The sequence below is a fragment of the Pseudophryne corroboree genome, chromosome 3, assembly GCF_028390025.1.
Source record: "Pseudophryne corroboree isolate aPseCor3 chromosome 3, aPseCor3.hap2, whole genome shotgun sequence".
In the NCBI taxonomy this organism is placed as follows: domain Eukaryota; kingdom Metazoa; phylum Chordata; class Amphibia; order Anura; family Myobatrachidae; genus Pseudophryne; species Pseudophryne corroboree.
Window position 1 is genome coordinate 439,736,152 of NC_086446.1, and position 12,500 is coordinate 439,748,651.

General features: G+C 47.0%; 18 non-coding genes across 18 annotated transcripts; 6 read left to right on the forward strand and 12 right to left on the reverse strand.

Annotated features, from left to right (window-relative positions):
• Positions 1-244: 244 nt before the first annotated feature.
• Positions 245-315, reverse strand: TRNAG-GCC (transfer RNA glycine (anticodon GCC)). The gene has a single exon. It is a non-coding gene; the product is annotated as a tRNA-Gly (tRNA).
• Positions 316-422: 107 nt separating this feature from the next.
• TRNAK-CUU (transfer RNA lysine (anticodon CUU)) lies at positions 423-495 on the forward strand. Its single transcript has one exon. It is a non-coding gene; the product is annotated as a tRNA-Lys (tRNA).
• Positions 496-791: 296 nt separating this feature from the next.
• On the forward strand, positions 792-864 carry TRNAK-CUU (transfer RNA lysine (anticodon CUU)). Its single transcript has one exon. It is a non-coding gene; the product is annotated as a tRNA-Lys (tRNA).
• A 490-nt stretch (positions 865-1,354) lies between these two features.
• TRNAG-UCC (transfer RNA glycine (anticodon UCC)) lies at positions 1,355-1,425 on the reverse strand. The gene has a single exon. It is a non-coding gene; the product is annotated as a tRNA-Gly (tRNA).
• A 1,046-nt stretch (positions 1,426-2,471) lies between these two features.
• Positions 2,472-2,542, reverse strand: TRNAG-GCC (transfer RNA glycine (anticodon GCC)). Its single transcript has one exon. It is a non-coding gene; the product is annotated as a tRNA-Gly (tRNA).
• A 671-nt stretch (positions 2,543-3,213) lies between these two features.
• On the reverse strand, positions 3,214-3,284 carry TRNAG-GCC (transfer RNA glycine (anticodon GCC)). Its single transcript has one exon. It is a non-coding gene; the product is annotated as a tRNA-Gly (tRNA).
• A 666-nt stretch (positions 3,285-3,950) lies between these two features.
• Positions 3,951-4,021, reverse strand: TRNAG-GCC (transfer RNA glycine (anticodon GCC)). Its single transcript has one exon. It is a non-coding gene; the product is annotated as a tRNA-Gly (tRNA).
• Positions 4,022-5,307: 1,286 nt separating this feature from the next.
• On the reverse strand, positions 5,308-5,378 carry TRNAG-GCC (transfer RNA glycine (anticodon GCC)). The gene has a single exon. It is a non-coding gene; the product is annotated as a tRNA-Gly (tRNA).
• A 671-nt stretch (positions 5,379-6,049) lies between these two features.
• Positions 6,050-6,120, reverse strand: TRNAG-GCC (transfer RNA glycine (anticodon GCC)). The gene has a single exon. It is a non-coding gene; the product is annotated as a tRNA-Gly (tRNA).
• A 1,036-nt stretch (positions 6,121-7,156) lies between these two features.
• On the reverse strand, positions 7,157-7,227 carry TRNAG-GCC (transfer RNA glycine (anticodon GCC)). Its single transcript has one exon. It is a non-coding gene; the product is annotated as a tRNA-Gly (tRNA).
• A 107-nt stretch (positions 7,228-7,334) lies between these two features.
• TRNAK-CUU (transfer RNA lysine (anticodon CUU)) lies at positions 7,335-7,407 on the forward strand. The gene has a single exon. It is a non-coding gene; the product is annotated as a tRNA-Lys (tRNA).
• Positions 7,408-8,268: 861 nt separating this feature from the next.
• TRNAG-GCC (transfer RNA glycine (anticodon GCC)) lies at positions 8,269-8,339 on the reverse strand. Its single transcript has one exon. It is a non-coding gene; the product is annotated as a tRNA-Gly (tRNA).
• Positions 8,340-9,376: 1,037 nt separating this feature from the next.
• TRNAG-GCC (transfer RNA glycine (anticodon GCC)) lies at positions 9,377-9,447 on the reverse strand. The gene has a single exon. It is a non-coding gene; the product is annotated as a tRNA-Gly (tRNA).
• A 107-nt stretch (positions 9,448-9,554) lies between these two features.
• On the forward strand, positions 9,555-9,627 carry TRNAK-CUU (transfer RNA lysine (anticodon CUU)). Its single transcript has one exon. It is a non-coding gene; the product is annotated as a tRNA-Lys (tRNA).
• An 862-nt stretch (positions 9,628-10,489) lies between these two features.
• On the reverse strand, positions 10,490-10,560 carry TRNAG-GCC (transfer RNA glycine (anticodon GCC)). Its single transcript has one exon. It is a non-coding gene; the product is annotated as a tRNA-Gly (tRNA).
• A 107-nt stretch (positions 10,561-10,667) lies between these two features.
• On the forward strand, positions 10,668-10,740 carry TRNAK-CUU (transfer RNA lysine (anticodon CUU)). The gene has a single exon. It is a non-coding gene; the product is annotated as a tRNA-Lys (tRNA).
• An 856-nt stretch (positions 10,741-11,596) lies between these two features.
• On the reverse strand, positions 11,597-11,667 carry TRNAG-GCC (transfer RNA glycine (anticodon GCC)). The gene has a single exon. It is a non-coding gene; the product is annotated as a tRNA-Gly (tRNA).
• A 107-nt stretch (positions 11,668-11,774) lies between these two features.
• Positions 11,775-11,847, forward strand: TRNAK-CUU (transfer RNA lysine (anticodon CUU)). Its single transcript has one exon. It is a non-coding gene; the product is annotated as a tRNA-Lys (tRNA).
• Positions 11,848-12,500: the final 653 nt, after the last annotated feature.

A 12,500-nucleotide genomic window follows, 5' to 3' on the forward strand; every position in this document is an offset into this window, starting at 1 on the left:
GAGAGTCAGGATGCCTTGCCTTGCCATCACCACAACTCCTCAGTTACCAAGCATTGCTAACTCAGTCGGTAAAGCATGAGGCTCTTAATCTCAGGGTCGTGGGTTCGAGCCCCACATTGGGCGGATGTTTTTTTTCTTTTCCTGTACCATTGTATGTGGAACACTGTCAACTTGCACCACCACAGCGCAAATGGCTGTCCTCACTTTCACAAAATGCACTGCCATATCAGCAAAAACTCAGGAATGCATTGGCCGGGAATCAAACCCGGGCCTCCCGCGTGGCAGGCGAGAATTCTACCACTGAATCACCAATGCTCCACAGATACTGAATTTTACACTTACTCGTGTACTTTAGTGTATGAAACAAAGCAGGAGTGTCAGGATGCCTTGCCTTGCCATCACCTCCATACATTCTCAACCAAGCCTGGCTAACTCAGTCGGTAGAGCATGAGACTCTTAATCTCAGGGTCGTGGGTTCGAGCCCCACGTTGGGCGGATGTTTTTTCTTTTCCTGTACCATTGTATGTGGAACACTGTATACTTGCACCACAACAGCGCAAATGGCTGTCCTCACTTTCACAAAATACACTGCCATATCAGGAAAAACTCAAGACTGCATTGGCCGGGAATCGATTCCGGGCCTCACGCGTGGCAGGCGAGAATTCTACCACTGAACCACCAATGCTCCACAGATGCCTTATTTTACACTTACTCATGTACTTTAGTGTATAAACAAAGCAGGAGTGTCAGGATGCCTTGCCTTGCCATCACCTCCATACATTCTCAACCAAGCCTGGCTAGCTCAGTCGGTAGAGCATGAGACTCTTAATCTCAGGGTCGTGGGTTCGAGCCCCACGTTGGGCGGATGTTTTTTCTTTTTCTGTACCATTGTATGTGGAACACTGTATACTTGCAACACCACAGCGCAAATGGCTGTCCTCACTTTCACAAAATACACTGCCCTATCAGCAAAAACTCAGGAATGTATTGACCGGGAATTGAACCCGGCCTCACAAGTGGCCGGCTAGATTTCTACCACTGAACCACCAATGATCCACAGATGCTTATTTTTAAACTTACTCATGTACTTTAGTGTACAAAACAAAGCAGGAGAGTCAGGATGCCTTCCCTTTCCATCACCACAACTCCTCGGTTACCAAGCATTGCTAACTCAGTCGGTAAAGCATGAGACTCTTAATCTCAGGGTCGTGGGTTCGAGCCCCACATTGGGCGGATGTTTTTTTTCTTTTCCTGTACCATTGTATGTGGAACACTGTCAACTTGCACCACCACAGCGCAAATGGCTGTCCTCACTTTCACAAAATGCACTGCCATATCAGCAAAAACTCAGGACTGCATTGGCCGGGAATCAAACCCAGGCCTCCCGCATGGAAGGCGAGAATTCTACCACTGAACCACCAATGCTCCACAGGTACTTAATTTTACACTTACTCGGGTACTTTAGTGTATGAAACAAAGCAGGAGTGTCAGGATGCCTTGCCTTGCCTTGCCATCACCTCCATGCATTCGCAACCAAGCATGGCTAGCTCAGTCGGTAGAAAATGAGACTCTTAATCTCAGGGTCGTGGGTTCGAGCCCCACGTTGGGCGGATGTTTTTTCTTTTCCTGTACCATTGTATGTGGAACACTGTATACTTGCACCACCACAGCGCAAATGGCTGTCCTCACTTTCACAAAATACACTGCCATATCAGCAAAAACCCAGGACTGCATTGGCCGGGAATCGATTCCGGGCCTCACGCGTGGCAGGCGAGAATTCTACCACTGAACCACCAATGCTCCACAGATGCCTAATTTTACACTTACTCATGTACTTTAGTGTATAAAAAAAAGGAGGATTGTCAGGATGCCTTGCCTTGCCATCACCTCCAAGCCTACGTAACCAAGCCCGACTAGGACAGTCGCTAGAGCATAAGACTATTAATCTTAGGGTCATGTATTTGAGCTCCATGTTGGGCAGTTGTTTTTTTCTCTTCCTGTACCATTGTATGTGGAACAGTGTATACTTGCATCACCACAGCGCAAATGGCTGTCCTCACTTTCACAAAATGCACTGCCCTATCAGCAAAAACTCAGGAATGTATTGACCGGGAATTGAACCCGGCCTCCCACGTGGCCGGCTAGATTTCTACCACTGAACCACCAATGATCCACAGATGCTTAATTTTAGACTTACTCATGTACTTTAGTGTACAAAACAAAGCAGGAGAGTCAGGATGCCTTCCCTTTCCATCACCACAACTACTCGGTTACCAAGCATTGCTAACACATTCGGTAAAGCATGAGACTCTTAATCTCAGGGTCGTGGGTTCGAGCCCCACATTGGGCGGATGTTTTTTTTCTTTTCCTGTACCATTGTATGTGGAACACTGTCAACCTGCACCACCACAGCGCAAATGGCTGTCCTCACTTTCACAAAATGCACTGCCATATCAGCAAAAACTCAGGACTGCATTGGCCGGGAATCGAACCCGGGCCTCCCGCGTGGCAGGCGAGAATTCTACCACTGAACCACCAATGCTCCACAGATACTTAATTTTACACTTACTCGTGTACTTTAGTGTATGAAACAAAGCAGGAGTGTCAGGATGCCTTGCCTTGCCATCACCTCCAAGCCTACGTAACCAAGCCCGACTAGCACAGTCGCTAGAGCATAAGACTATTAATCTTAGGGTCATGTATTTGAGCTCCATGTTGGGCAGTTGTTTTTTTCTCTTCCTGTACCATTGTATGTGGAACAGTGTATACTTGCATCACCACAGCGCAAATGGCTGTCCTCACTTTCACAAAATGCACTGCCCTATCAGCAAAAACTCAGGAATGTATTGACCGGGAATTGAACCCGGCCTCCCACGTGGCCGGCTAGATTTCTACCACTTAACCACCGATGATCCACAGATGCTTAATTTTAGACTTACTCATGTACTTTAGTGTACAAAACAAAGCAGGAGAGTCAGGATGCCTTGCCTTGCCTTCACCACAACTCCTTGGTTACCAAGCATTGCTAACTCAGTCGGTAAAGCATGAGACTCTTAATCTCAGGGTCGTGGGTTCGAGCCCCACATTGGGTGGATGATTTTTTTCTTTTCCTGTACCATTGTATGTGGAACACTGTCAACTTGCACCACCACTGCGCAAATGGCTGTCCTCACTTCCACAAAATGCACTGCCATATCAGCAAAAGCTCAGGACTGCATTAGCCGGGAATCGAACCCGGGCCTCCCGCGTGGCAGGCGAGAATTCTACCACTGAACCACCAATACTCCACAGGTGCCTTATTTTACACTTACTCATGTACTTTAGTGTATAAAACAAAGCAGGAGTGTCAGGATGCCTTGCCTTGCCATCACCTCCAAGCCTACGTAATCAAGCCCGACTAGCACAGTCGCTAGAGCATAAGACTATTAATCTTAGGGTTATGTATTTGAGCTCCATGTTGGGCAGTTGTTTTTTTCTCTTCCTTTACCATTGTATGTGGAACAGTGTATACTTTCATCACCATAGCGCAAATGGCTGTCCTCACTTTCACAAAATGCACTGCCCTATCAGCAAAAACTCAGGAATGTATTGACCGGGAATTGAACCCGGCCTCCCACGTGGCCGGCTAGATTTCTACCACTGAACCACCAATGATCCACAGATGCTTAATTTTAGACTTACTCATGTACTTTAGTGTACAAAACAAAGCATGAGAGTCAGGATGCCTTGCCATCACCACAACGCCTCGGTTACCAAGCATTGCTAACTCAGTCGGTAAAGCATGAGACTCTTAATCTCAGGGTCGTGGGTTCGAGCCCCACATTGGGCGGATGTTTTTTTTCTTTTCCTGTACCATTGTATGTGGAACACTGTCAACTTGCACCACCACAGCGCAAATGGCTGTCCTCACTTTCACAAAATGCACTGCCATATCAGCAAAAACTCAGGACTGCATTGGCCGTGAATCGAACCCAGGCCTCCCGCGTGGCAGGCGAGAATTCTACCACTGAACCACCAATGCTCCACAGATACTTAGTTTTACACTTACTCGTGTACTTTAGTGTATGAAACAAAGCAGGAGTGTCAGGATGCCTTGCCTTGCCATCACCTCCATACATTCTCAACCAAGCCTGGCTATCTCAGTCGGTAGAGCATGAGACTCTTAATCTCAGGGTTGTTGGTTAGAGCCCCATGTTGGGTGGATGTGTTTTCTTTTCCTGTACCATTGTATGTGGAACACTCTATACTTGCACCACCACAGCGCAAATGGCTGTCCTCACTTTCACACTTACTCGTGTACTTTAGTGTATGAAACAAAGCAGGAGTGTCAGGATGCCTTGCCTTGCCATCACCTCCATACATTCTCAACCAAGCCTGGCTATCTCAGTCGGTAGAGCATGAGACTCTTAATCTCAGGGTTGTTGGTTAGAGCCCCATGTTGGGTGGATGTGTTTTCTTTTCCTGTACCATTGTATGTGGAACACTGTATACTTGCACCACCACAGCGCAAATGGCTGTCCTCACTTTCACAAAATACACTGCCATATCAGCAAAAACTCAGGACTGCATTGGCCGGGAATCGATTCCGGGCCTCACGCGTGGCAGGCGAGAATTCTACCACTGAACCACCAATGCTCCACAGATGCCTAATTTTACACTTACTCATGTACTTTAGTGTATAAAAAAAAGGAGGATTGTCAGGATGCCTTGCCTTGCCATCACCTCCAAGCCTACGTAACCAAGCCCGACTAGGACAGTCGCTAGAGCATAAGACTATTAATCTTAGGGTCATGTATTTGAGCTCCATGTTGGGCAGTTGTTTTTTTCTCTTCCTGTACCATTGTATGTGGAACAGTGTATACTTGCATCACCACAGCGCAAATGGCTGTCCTCACTTTCACAAAATGCACTGCCCTATCAGCAAAAACTCAGGAATGTATTGACCGGGAATTGAACCCGGCCTCCCACGTGGCCGGCTAGATTTCTACCACTGAACCACCAATGATCCACAGATGCTTAATTTTAGACTTACTCATGTACTTTAGTGTACAAAACAAAGCAGGAGAGTCAGGATGCCTTCCCTTTCCATCACCACAACTACTCGGTTACCAAGCATTGCTAACACATTCGGTAAAGCATGAGACTCTTAATCTCAGGGTCGTGGGTTCGAGCCCCACATTGGGCGGATGTTTTTTTTTCTTTTCCTGTACCATTGTATGTGGAACACTGTCAACTTGCACCACCACAGCGCAAATGGCTGTCCTCACTTTCACAAAATGCACTGCCATATCAGCAAAAACTCAGGACTGCATTGGCCGGGAATCGAACCCGGGCCTCCCGCGTGGCAGGCGAGAATTCTACCACTGAACCACCAATGCTCCACAGATACTTAATTTTACACTTACTCGTGTACTTTAGTGTATGAAACAAAGCAGGAGTGTCAGGATGCCTTGCCTTGCCATCACCTCCAAGCCTACGTAACCAAGCCCGACTAGCACAGTCGCTAGAGCATAAGACTATTAATCTTAGGGTCATGTATTTGAGCTCCATGTTGGGCAGTTGTTTTTTTCTCTTCCTGTACCATTGTATGTGGAACAGTGTATACTTGCATCACCACAGCGCAAATGGCTGTCCTCACTTTCACAAAATGCACTGCCCTATCAGCAAAAACTCAGGAATGTATTGACCGGGAATTGAACCCGGCCTCCCACGTGGCCGGCTAGATTTCTACCACTTAACCACCGATGATCCACAGATGCTTAATTTTAGACTTACTCATGTACTTTAGTGTACAAAACAAAGCAGGAGAGTCAGGATGCCTTGCCTTGCCTTCACCACAACTCCTTGGTTACCAAGCATTGCTAACTCAGTCGGTAAAGCATGAGACTCTTAATCTCAGGGTCGTGGGTTCGAGCCCCACATTGGGTGGATGATTTTTTTCTTTTCCTGTACCATTGTATGTGGAACACTGTCAACTTGCACCACCACTGCGCAAATGGCTGTCCTCACTTTCACAAAATGCACTGCCATATCAGCAAAAGCTCAGGACTGCATTGGCCGGGAATCGAACCCGGGCCTCCCGCGTGGCAGGCGAGAATTCTACCACTGAACCACCAATGTTCCACAGGTGCCTTATTTTACACTTACTCATGTACTTTAGTGTATAAAACAAAGCAGGAGTGTCAGGATGCCTTGCCTTGCCATCACCTCCAAGCCTACGTAATCAAGCCCGACTAGCACAGTCGCTAGAGCATAAGACTATTAATCTTAGGGTTATGTATTTGAGCTCCATGTTGGGCAGTTGTTTTTTTCTCTTCCTGTACCATTGTATGTGGAACAGTGTATACTTTCATCACCATAGCGCAAATGGCTGTCCTCACTTTCACAAAATGCACTGCCCTATCAGCAAAAACTCAGGAATGTATTGACCGGGAATTGAACCCGGCCTCCCACGTGGCCGGCTAGATTTCTACCACTGAACCACCAATGATCCACAGATGCTTCATTTTAGACTTACTCATGTACTTTAGTGTACAAAACAAAGCATGAGAGTTAGGATGCCTTGCCATCACCACAACGCCTCGGTTACCAAGCATTGCTAACTCAGTCGGTAAAGCATGAGACTCTTAATCTCAGGGTCGTGGGTTCGAGCCCCACATTGGGCGGATGTTTTTTTTCTTTTCCTGTACCATTGTATGTGGAACACTGTCAACTTGCACCACCACAGCGCAAATGGCTGTCCTCACTTTCACAAAATGCACTGCCATATCAGCAAAAACTCAGGACTGCATTGGCCGTGAACCGAACCCAGGCCTCCCGCGTGGCAGGCGAGAATTCTACCACTGAACCACCAATGCTCCACAGATACTTAGTTTTACACTTACTCGTGTACTTTAGTGTATGAAACAAAGCAGGAGTGTCAGGATGCCTTGCCTTGCCATCACCTCCATACATTCTCAACCAAGCCTGGCTTTCTCAGTCGGTAGAGCATGAGACTCTTAATCTCAGGGTTGTTGGTTAGAGCCCCATGTTGGGTGGATGTGTTTTCTTTTCCTGTACCATTGTATGTGGAACACTCTATACTTGCACCACCACAGCGCAAATGGCTGTCCTCACTTTCACAAAATTTACTGCCATATCAGCAAAAACTCAAGACTGCATTAGCCGGGAATCGAACCCTGGCCTCCCGCGTGGCAGGCGAGAATTCTACCACTGAACCACCAATGCTCCACAGATACTTGGTTTTACACTTACTCATGTACTTTAGTGTATGAAACAAAGCAGGAGTGTCAGGATGCCTTGCCTTGCCATCACCTCCATACATTCTCAACCAAGCCCGGCTAGCTCAGTCGGTAGAGCATGAGACTCTTAATCTCAGGGTCGTGGGTTAGAGCCCCACGTTGGGCGGATGTTTTTTCTTTTCCTGTACCATTGTATGTGGAACACTGTATACTTGCACCACCACAGCGCAAATGGCTGTCCTCACTTTCACAAAATACACTGCCATATCAGCAAAAACTCAGGACTGCATTGGCCGGGAATCAATTCCGGGCCTCACGCGTGGCAGGCGAGTATTCTACCACTGAACCACCAATGCTCCACAGATGCCTAATTTTACACTTACTCGTGTACTTTAGTGTACAAAACAAAGCAGGAGTGTCAGGATGCCTTGCCTTGCCATCACCTCCAAGCCTACGTAACCTAGCCCGACTAGCACAGTCGCTAGAGCATAAGACTATTAATCTTAGGGTCATGTATTTGAGCTCCATGTTGGGCAGTTGTTTTTTTCTCTTCCTGTACCATTGTATGTGGAACAGTGTATACTTGCATCACCACAGCGCAAATGGCTGTCCTCACTTTCACAAAATGCACTGCCCTATCAGCAAAAACTCAGGAATGTATTGACCGGGAATTGAACCCGGCCTCCCACGTGGCCGGCTATATTTCTACCACTGAACCACCAATGATCCACAGATGCTTATTTTTAAACTTACTCATGTACTTTAGTGTACAAAACAAAGCAGGAGAGTCAGGATGCCTTCCCTTTCCATCACCACAACTCCTCGGTTACCAAGCATTGCTAACTCAGTCGGTAAAGCATGAGACTCTTAATCTCAGGGTCGTGGGTTCGAGCCCCACATTGGGCGGATGTTTTTTTTCTTTTCCTGTACCATTGTATGTGGAACACTGTCAACTTGCACCACCACAGCGCAAATGGCTGTCCTCACTTTCACAAAATGCACTGCCATATCAGCAAAAACTTAGGACTGCATTGGCCGGGAATCGAACCCAGGCCTCCCGCGTGGCAGGCGAGAATTCTACCACTGAACCACCAATGCTCCACAGATACTTAATTTTACACTTACTCGTGTACTTTAGTGTATGAAACAAAGCAGGAGTGTCAGGATGCCATGCCTTGCCATCACCTCTATACATTCTCAACCAATCCTGGCTAGCTCAGTCGGTAGAAAATGAGACTCTTAATCTCAGGGTCGTGGGTTCGAGCCCCACGTTGGGCGGATGTTTTTTCTTTTCCTGTACCATTGTATGTGGAACACTGTATACTTGCACCACCACAGCGCAAATGGCTGTCCTCACTTTCACAAAATACACTGCCATATCAGCAAAAACTCAGGACTGCATTGGCCGGGAATCGATTCCGGGCCTCACGCGTGGCAGGCGAGAATTCTACCACTGAACCACCAATGCTCCACAGATGCCTAATTTTACACTTACTCATGTACTTTAGTGTATAAAAAAAAGGAGGATTGTCAGGATGCCTTGCCTTGCCATCACCTCCAAGCCTACGTAACCAAGCCCGACTAGGACAGTCGCTAGAGCATAAGACTAGTAATCTTAGGGTCATGTATTTGAGCTCCATGTTGGGCAGTTGTTTTTTTCTCTTCCTGTACCATTGTATGTGGAACAGTGTATACTTGCATCACCACAGCGCAAATGGCTGTCCTCACTTTCACAAAATGCACTGCCCTATCAGCAAAAACTCAGGAATGTATTGACCGGGAATTGAACCCGGCCTCCCACGTGGCCGGCTAGATTTCTACCACTGAACCACCAATGATCCACAGATGCTTAATTTTAGACTTACTCATGTACTTTAGGGTACAAAACAAAGCAGGAGAGTCAGGATGCCTTGCCATCACCACAACTGCTCGGTTACCAAGCATTGCTAACTCAGTCGGTAAAGCATGAGACTCTTAATCTCAGAATCGTGGGTTTCGAGCCCCACATTGGGCAGATGTTTTTTTTCTTTTCATGTACCATTGTATGTGGAACACTGTCAACTTGCACCACCACAGCGCAAATGGCTGTCCTCACTTTCACAAAATGCACTGCCATATCAGCAAAAACTCAGGACTGCATTGGCCGGGAATCGAACCCAGGCCACCCGCGTGGCAGGCGAGAATTCTACCACTGAACCACCAATGCTCCACAGATACTTAATTTTACACTTACTCGTGTACTTTAGTGTATGAAACAAAGCAGGAGTGTCAGGATGCCTTGCCTTGCCATCACCTCCATACAATCTCAACCAAGCCTGGCTAGCTCAGTCGGTAGAGCATGAGACTCTTAATCTCAGGGTCGTGGGTTCGAGCCCCACGTTGGGCGGATGTTTTTTCTTTTCCTGTACCATTGTATGTGGAACACTGTATACTTGCACCACCACAGCGCAAATGGCTGTCCTCACTTTCACAAAATACACTGCCATATCAGCAAAAACTCAGGACTGCATTGGCCGGGAATCGATTCCGGGCCTCACGCGTGGCAGGCGAGAATTCTACCACTGAACCACCAATGCTCCACAGATGCCTAATTTTACACTTACTCATGTACTTTAGTGTATAAAAAAAAGGAGGATTGTCAGGATGCCTTGCCTTGCCATCACCTCCAAGCCTACGTAACCAAGCCCGACTAGGACAGTCGCTAGAGCATAAGACTATTAATCTTAGGGTCATGTATTTGAGCTCCATGTTGGGCAGTTGTTTTTTTCTCTTCCTGTACCATTGTATGTGGAACAGTGTATACTTGCATCACCACAGCGCAAATGGCTGTCCTCACTTTCACAAAATGCACTGCCCTATCAGCAAAAACTCAGGAATGTATTGACCGGGAATTGAACCCGGCCTCCCACGTGGCCGGCTAGATTTCTACCACTGAACCACCAATGATCCACAGATGCTTAATTTTAGACTTACTCATGTACTTTAGGGTACAAAACAAAGCAGGAGAGTCAGGATGCCTTGCCTTGCCATCACCACAACTGCTCGGTTACCAAGCATTGCTAACTCAGTCGGTAAAGCATGAGACTCTTAATCTCAGAATCGTGGGTTTCGAGCCCCACATTGGGCAGATGTTTTTTTTCTTTTCATGTACCATTGTATGTGGAACACTGTCAACTTGCACCACCACAGCGCAAATGGCTGTCCTCACTTTCACAAAATGCACTGCCATATCAGCAAAAGCTCAGCACTGCATTGGCCGGGAATCGAACCCAGGCCTCCCGCGTGGCAGGCGAGAATTCTACCACTGAACCACCAATGCTCCACAGATACTTAATTTTACACTTACTCGTGTACTTTAGTGTATGAAACAAAGCAGGAGTGTCAGGATGCCTTGCCTTGCCATCACCTCCATACAATCTCAACCAAGCCTGGCTAGCTCAGTCGGTAGAGCATGAGACTCTTAATCTCAGGGTCGTGGGTTCGAGCCCCACGTTGGGCGGATGTTTTTTCTTTTCCTGTACCATTGTATGTGGAACACTGTATACTTGCACCACCACAGCGCAAATGGCTGTCCTCACTTTCACAAAATACACTGCCATATCAGCAAAAACTCAGGACTGCATTGGCCGGGAATCGATTCCGGGCCTCACGCGTGGCAGGCGAGAATTCTACCACTGAACCACCAATGCTCCACAGATGCCTTATTTTACATTTACTCATGTACTTTAGTGTATAAAACAAAGCAGGAGTGTCAGGATGCCTTGCCATCACCTCCAAGCCTACGTAATCAAGCCCGACTAGCACAGTCACTAGAGCATAAGACTATTAATCTTAGGGTCATGTATTTGAGCTCCATGTTGGGCAGTTGTTTTTTTCTCTTCCTGTACCATTGTATGTGGAACAGTGTATACTTGCATCACCACAGCGCAAATGGCTGTCCTCACTTTCACAAAATGCACTGCCCTATCAGCAAAAACTCAGGAATGTATTGACCGGGAATTGAACCCGGCCTCCCACGTGGCCGGCTAGATTTCTACCACTGAACCACCAATGATCCACAGATGCTTAATTTTAGACTTACTCATGTACTTTAGTGTACAAAACAAAGCAGGAGAGTCAGGATGCCTTGACTTGCCATCACCACAACTCCTCGGTTACCAAGCATTGCTAACTCAGTCGGTAAAGCATGAGACTCTTAATCTCAGGGTCGTGGGTTCGAGCCCCACATTGGGCGGATGTTTTTTTTCTTTTCCTGTACCATTGTATGTGGAACACTGTCAACTTGCACCACCACAGCGCAAATAGCTGTCCTCACTTTCACAAAATGCACTGCCATATCAGCAAAAGCTCAGGACTGCATTGGCCGGGAATCAAACCCGGGCCTCCCGCGTGGCAGGCGAGAATTCTACAACTGAACCACCAATGCTCCACAGATACTTAATTTTACACTTACTCGTGTACTTTAGTGTATGAAACAAAGCAGGAGTGTCAGGATGCCTTGCCTTGCCATCACCTCCATGCATTCTCAACCAAGCCCGGCTAGCTCAGTCGGTAGAGCATGAGACTCTTAATCTCAGGGTCGTGGGTTCGAGCCCCACGTTGGGCGGATGTTTTTTCTTTTCCTGTACCATTGTATGTGGAACACTGTATACTTGCACCACCACAGCGCAAATGGCTGTCCTCACTTTCACAAAATACACTGCCATATCAGCAAAAACTCAGGACTGCATTGGCCGGGAATCGATTCCGGGCCTCACGCGTGGCAGGCGAGAATTCTACCACTGAACCACCAATGCTCCACAGATGCCTTATTTTACATTTACTCATGTACTTTAGTGTATAAAACAAAGCAGGAGTGTCAGGATGCCTTGCCATCACCTCCAAGCCTACGTAATCAAGCCCGACTAGCACAGTCACTAGAGCATAAGACTATTAATCTTAGGGTCATGTATTTGAGCTCCATGTTGGGCAGTTGTTTTTTTCTCTTCCTGTACCATTGTATGTGGAACAGTGTATACTTGCATCACCACAGCGCAAATGGCTGTCCTCACTTTCACAAAATGCACTGCCCTATCAGCAAAAACTCAGGAATGTATTGACCGGGAATTGAACCCGGCCTCCCACGTGGCCGGCTAGATTTCTACCACTGAACCACCAATGATCCACAGATGCTTAATTTTAGACTTACTCATGTACTTTAGTGTACAAAACAAAGCAGGAGAGTCAGGATGCCTTGACTTGCCATCACCACAACTCCTC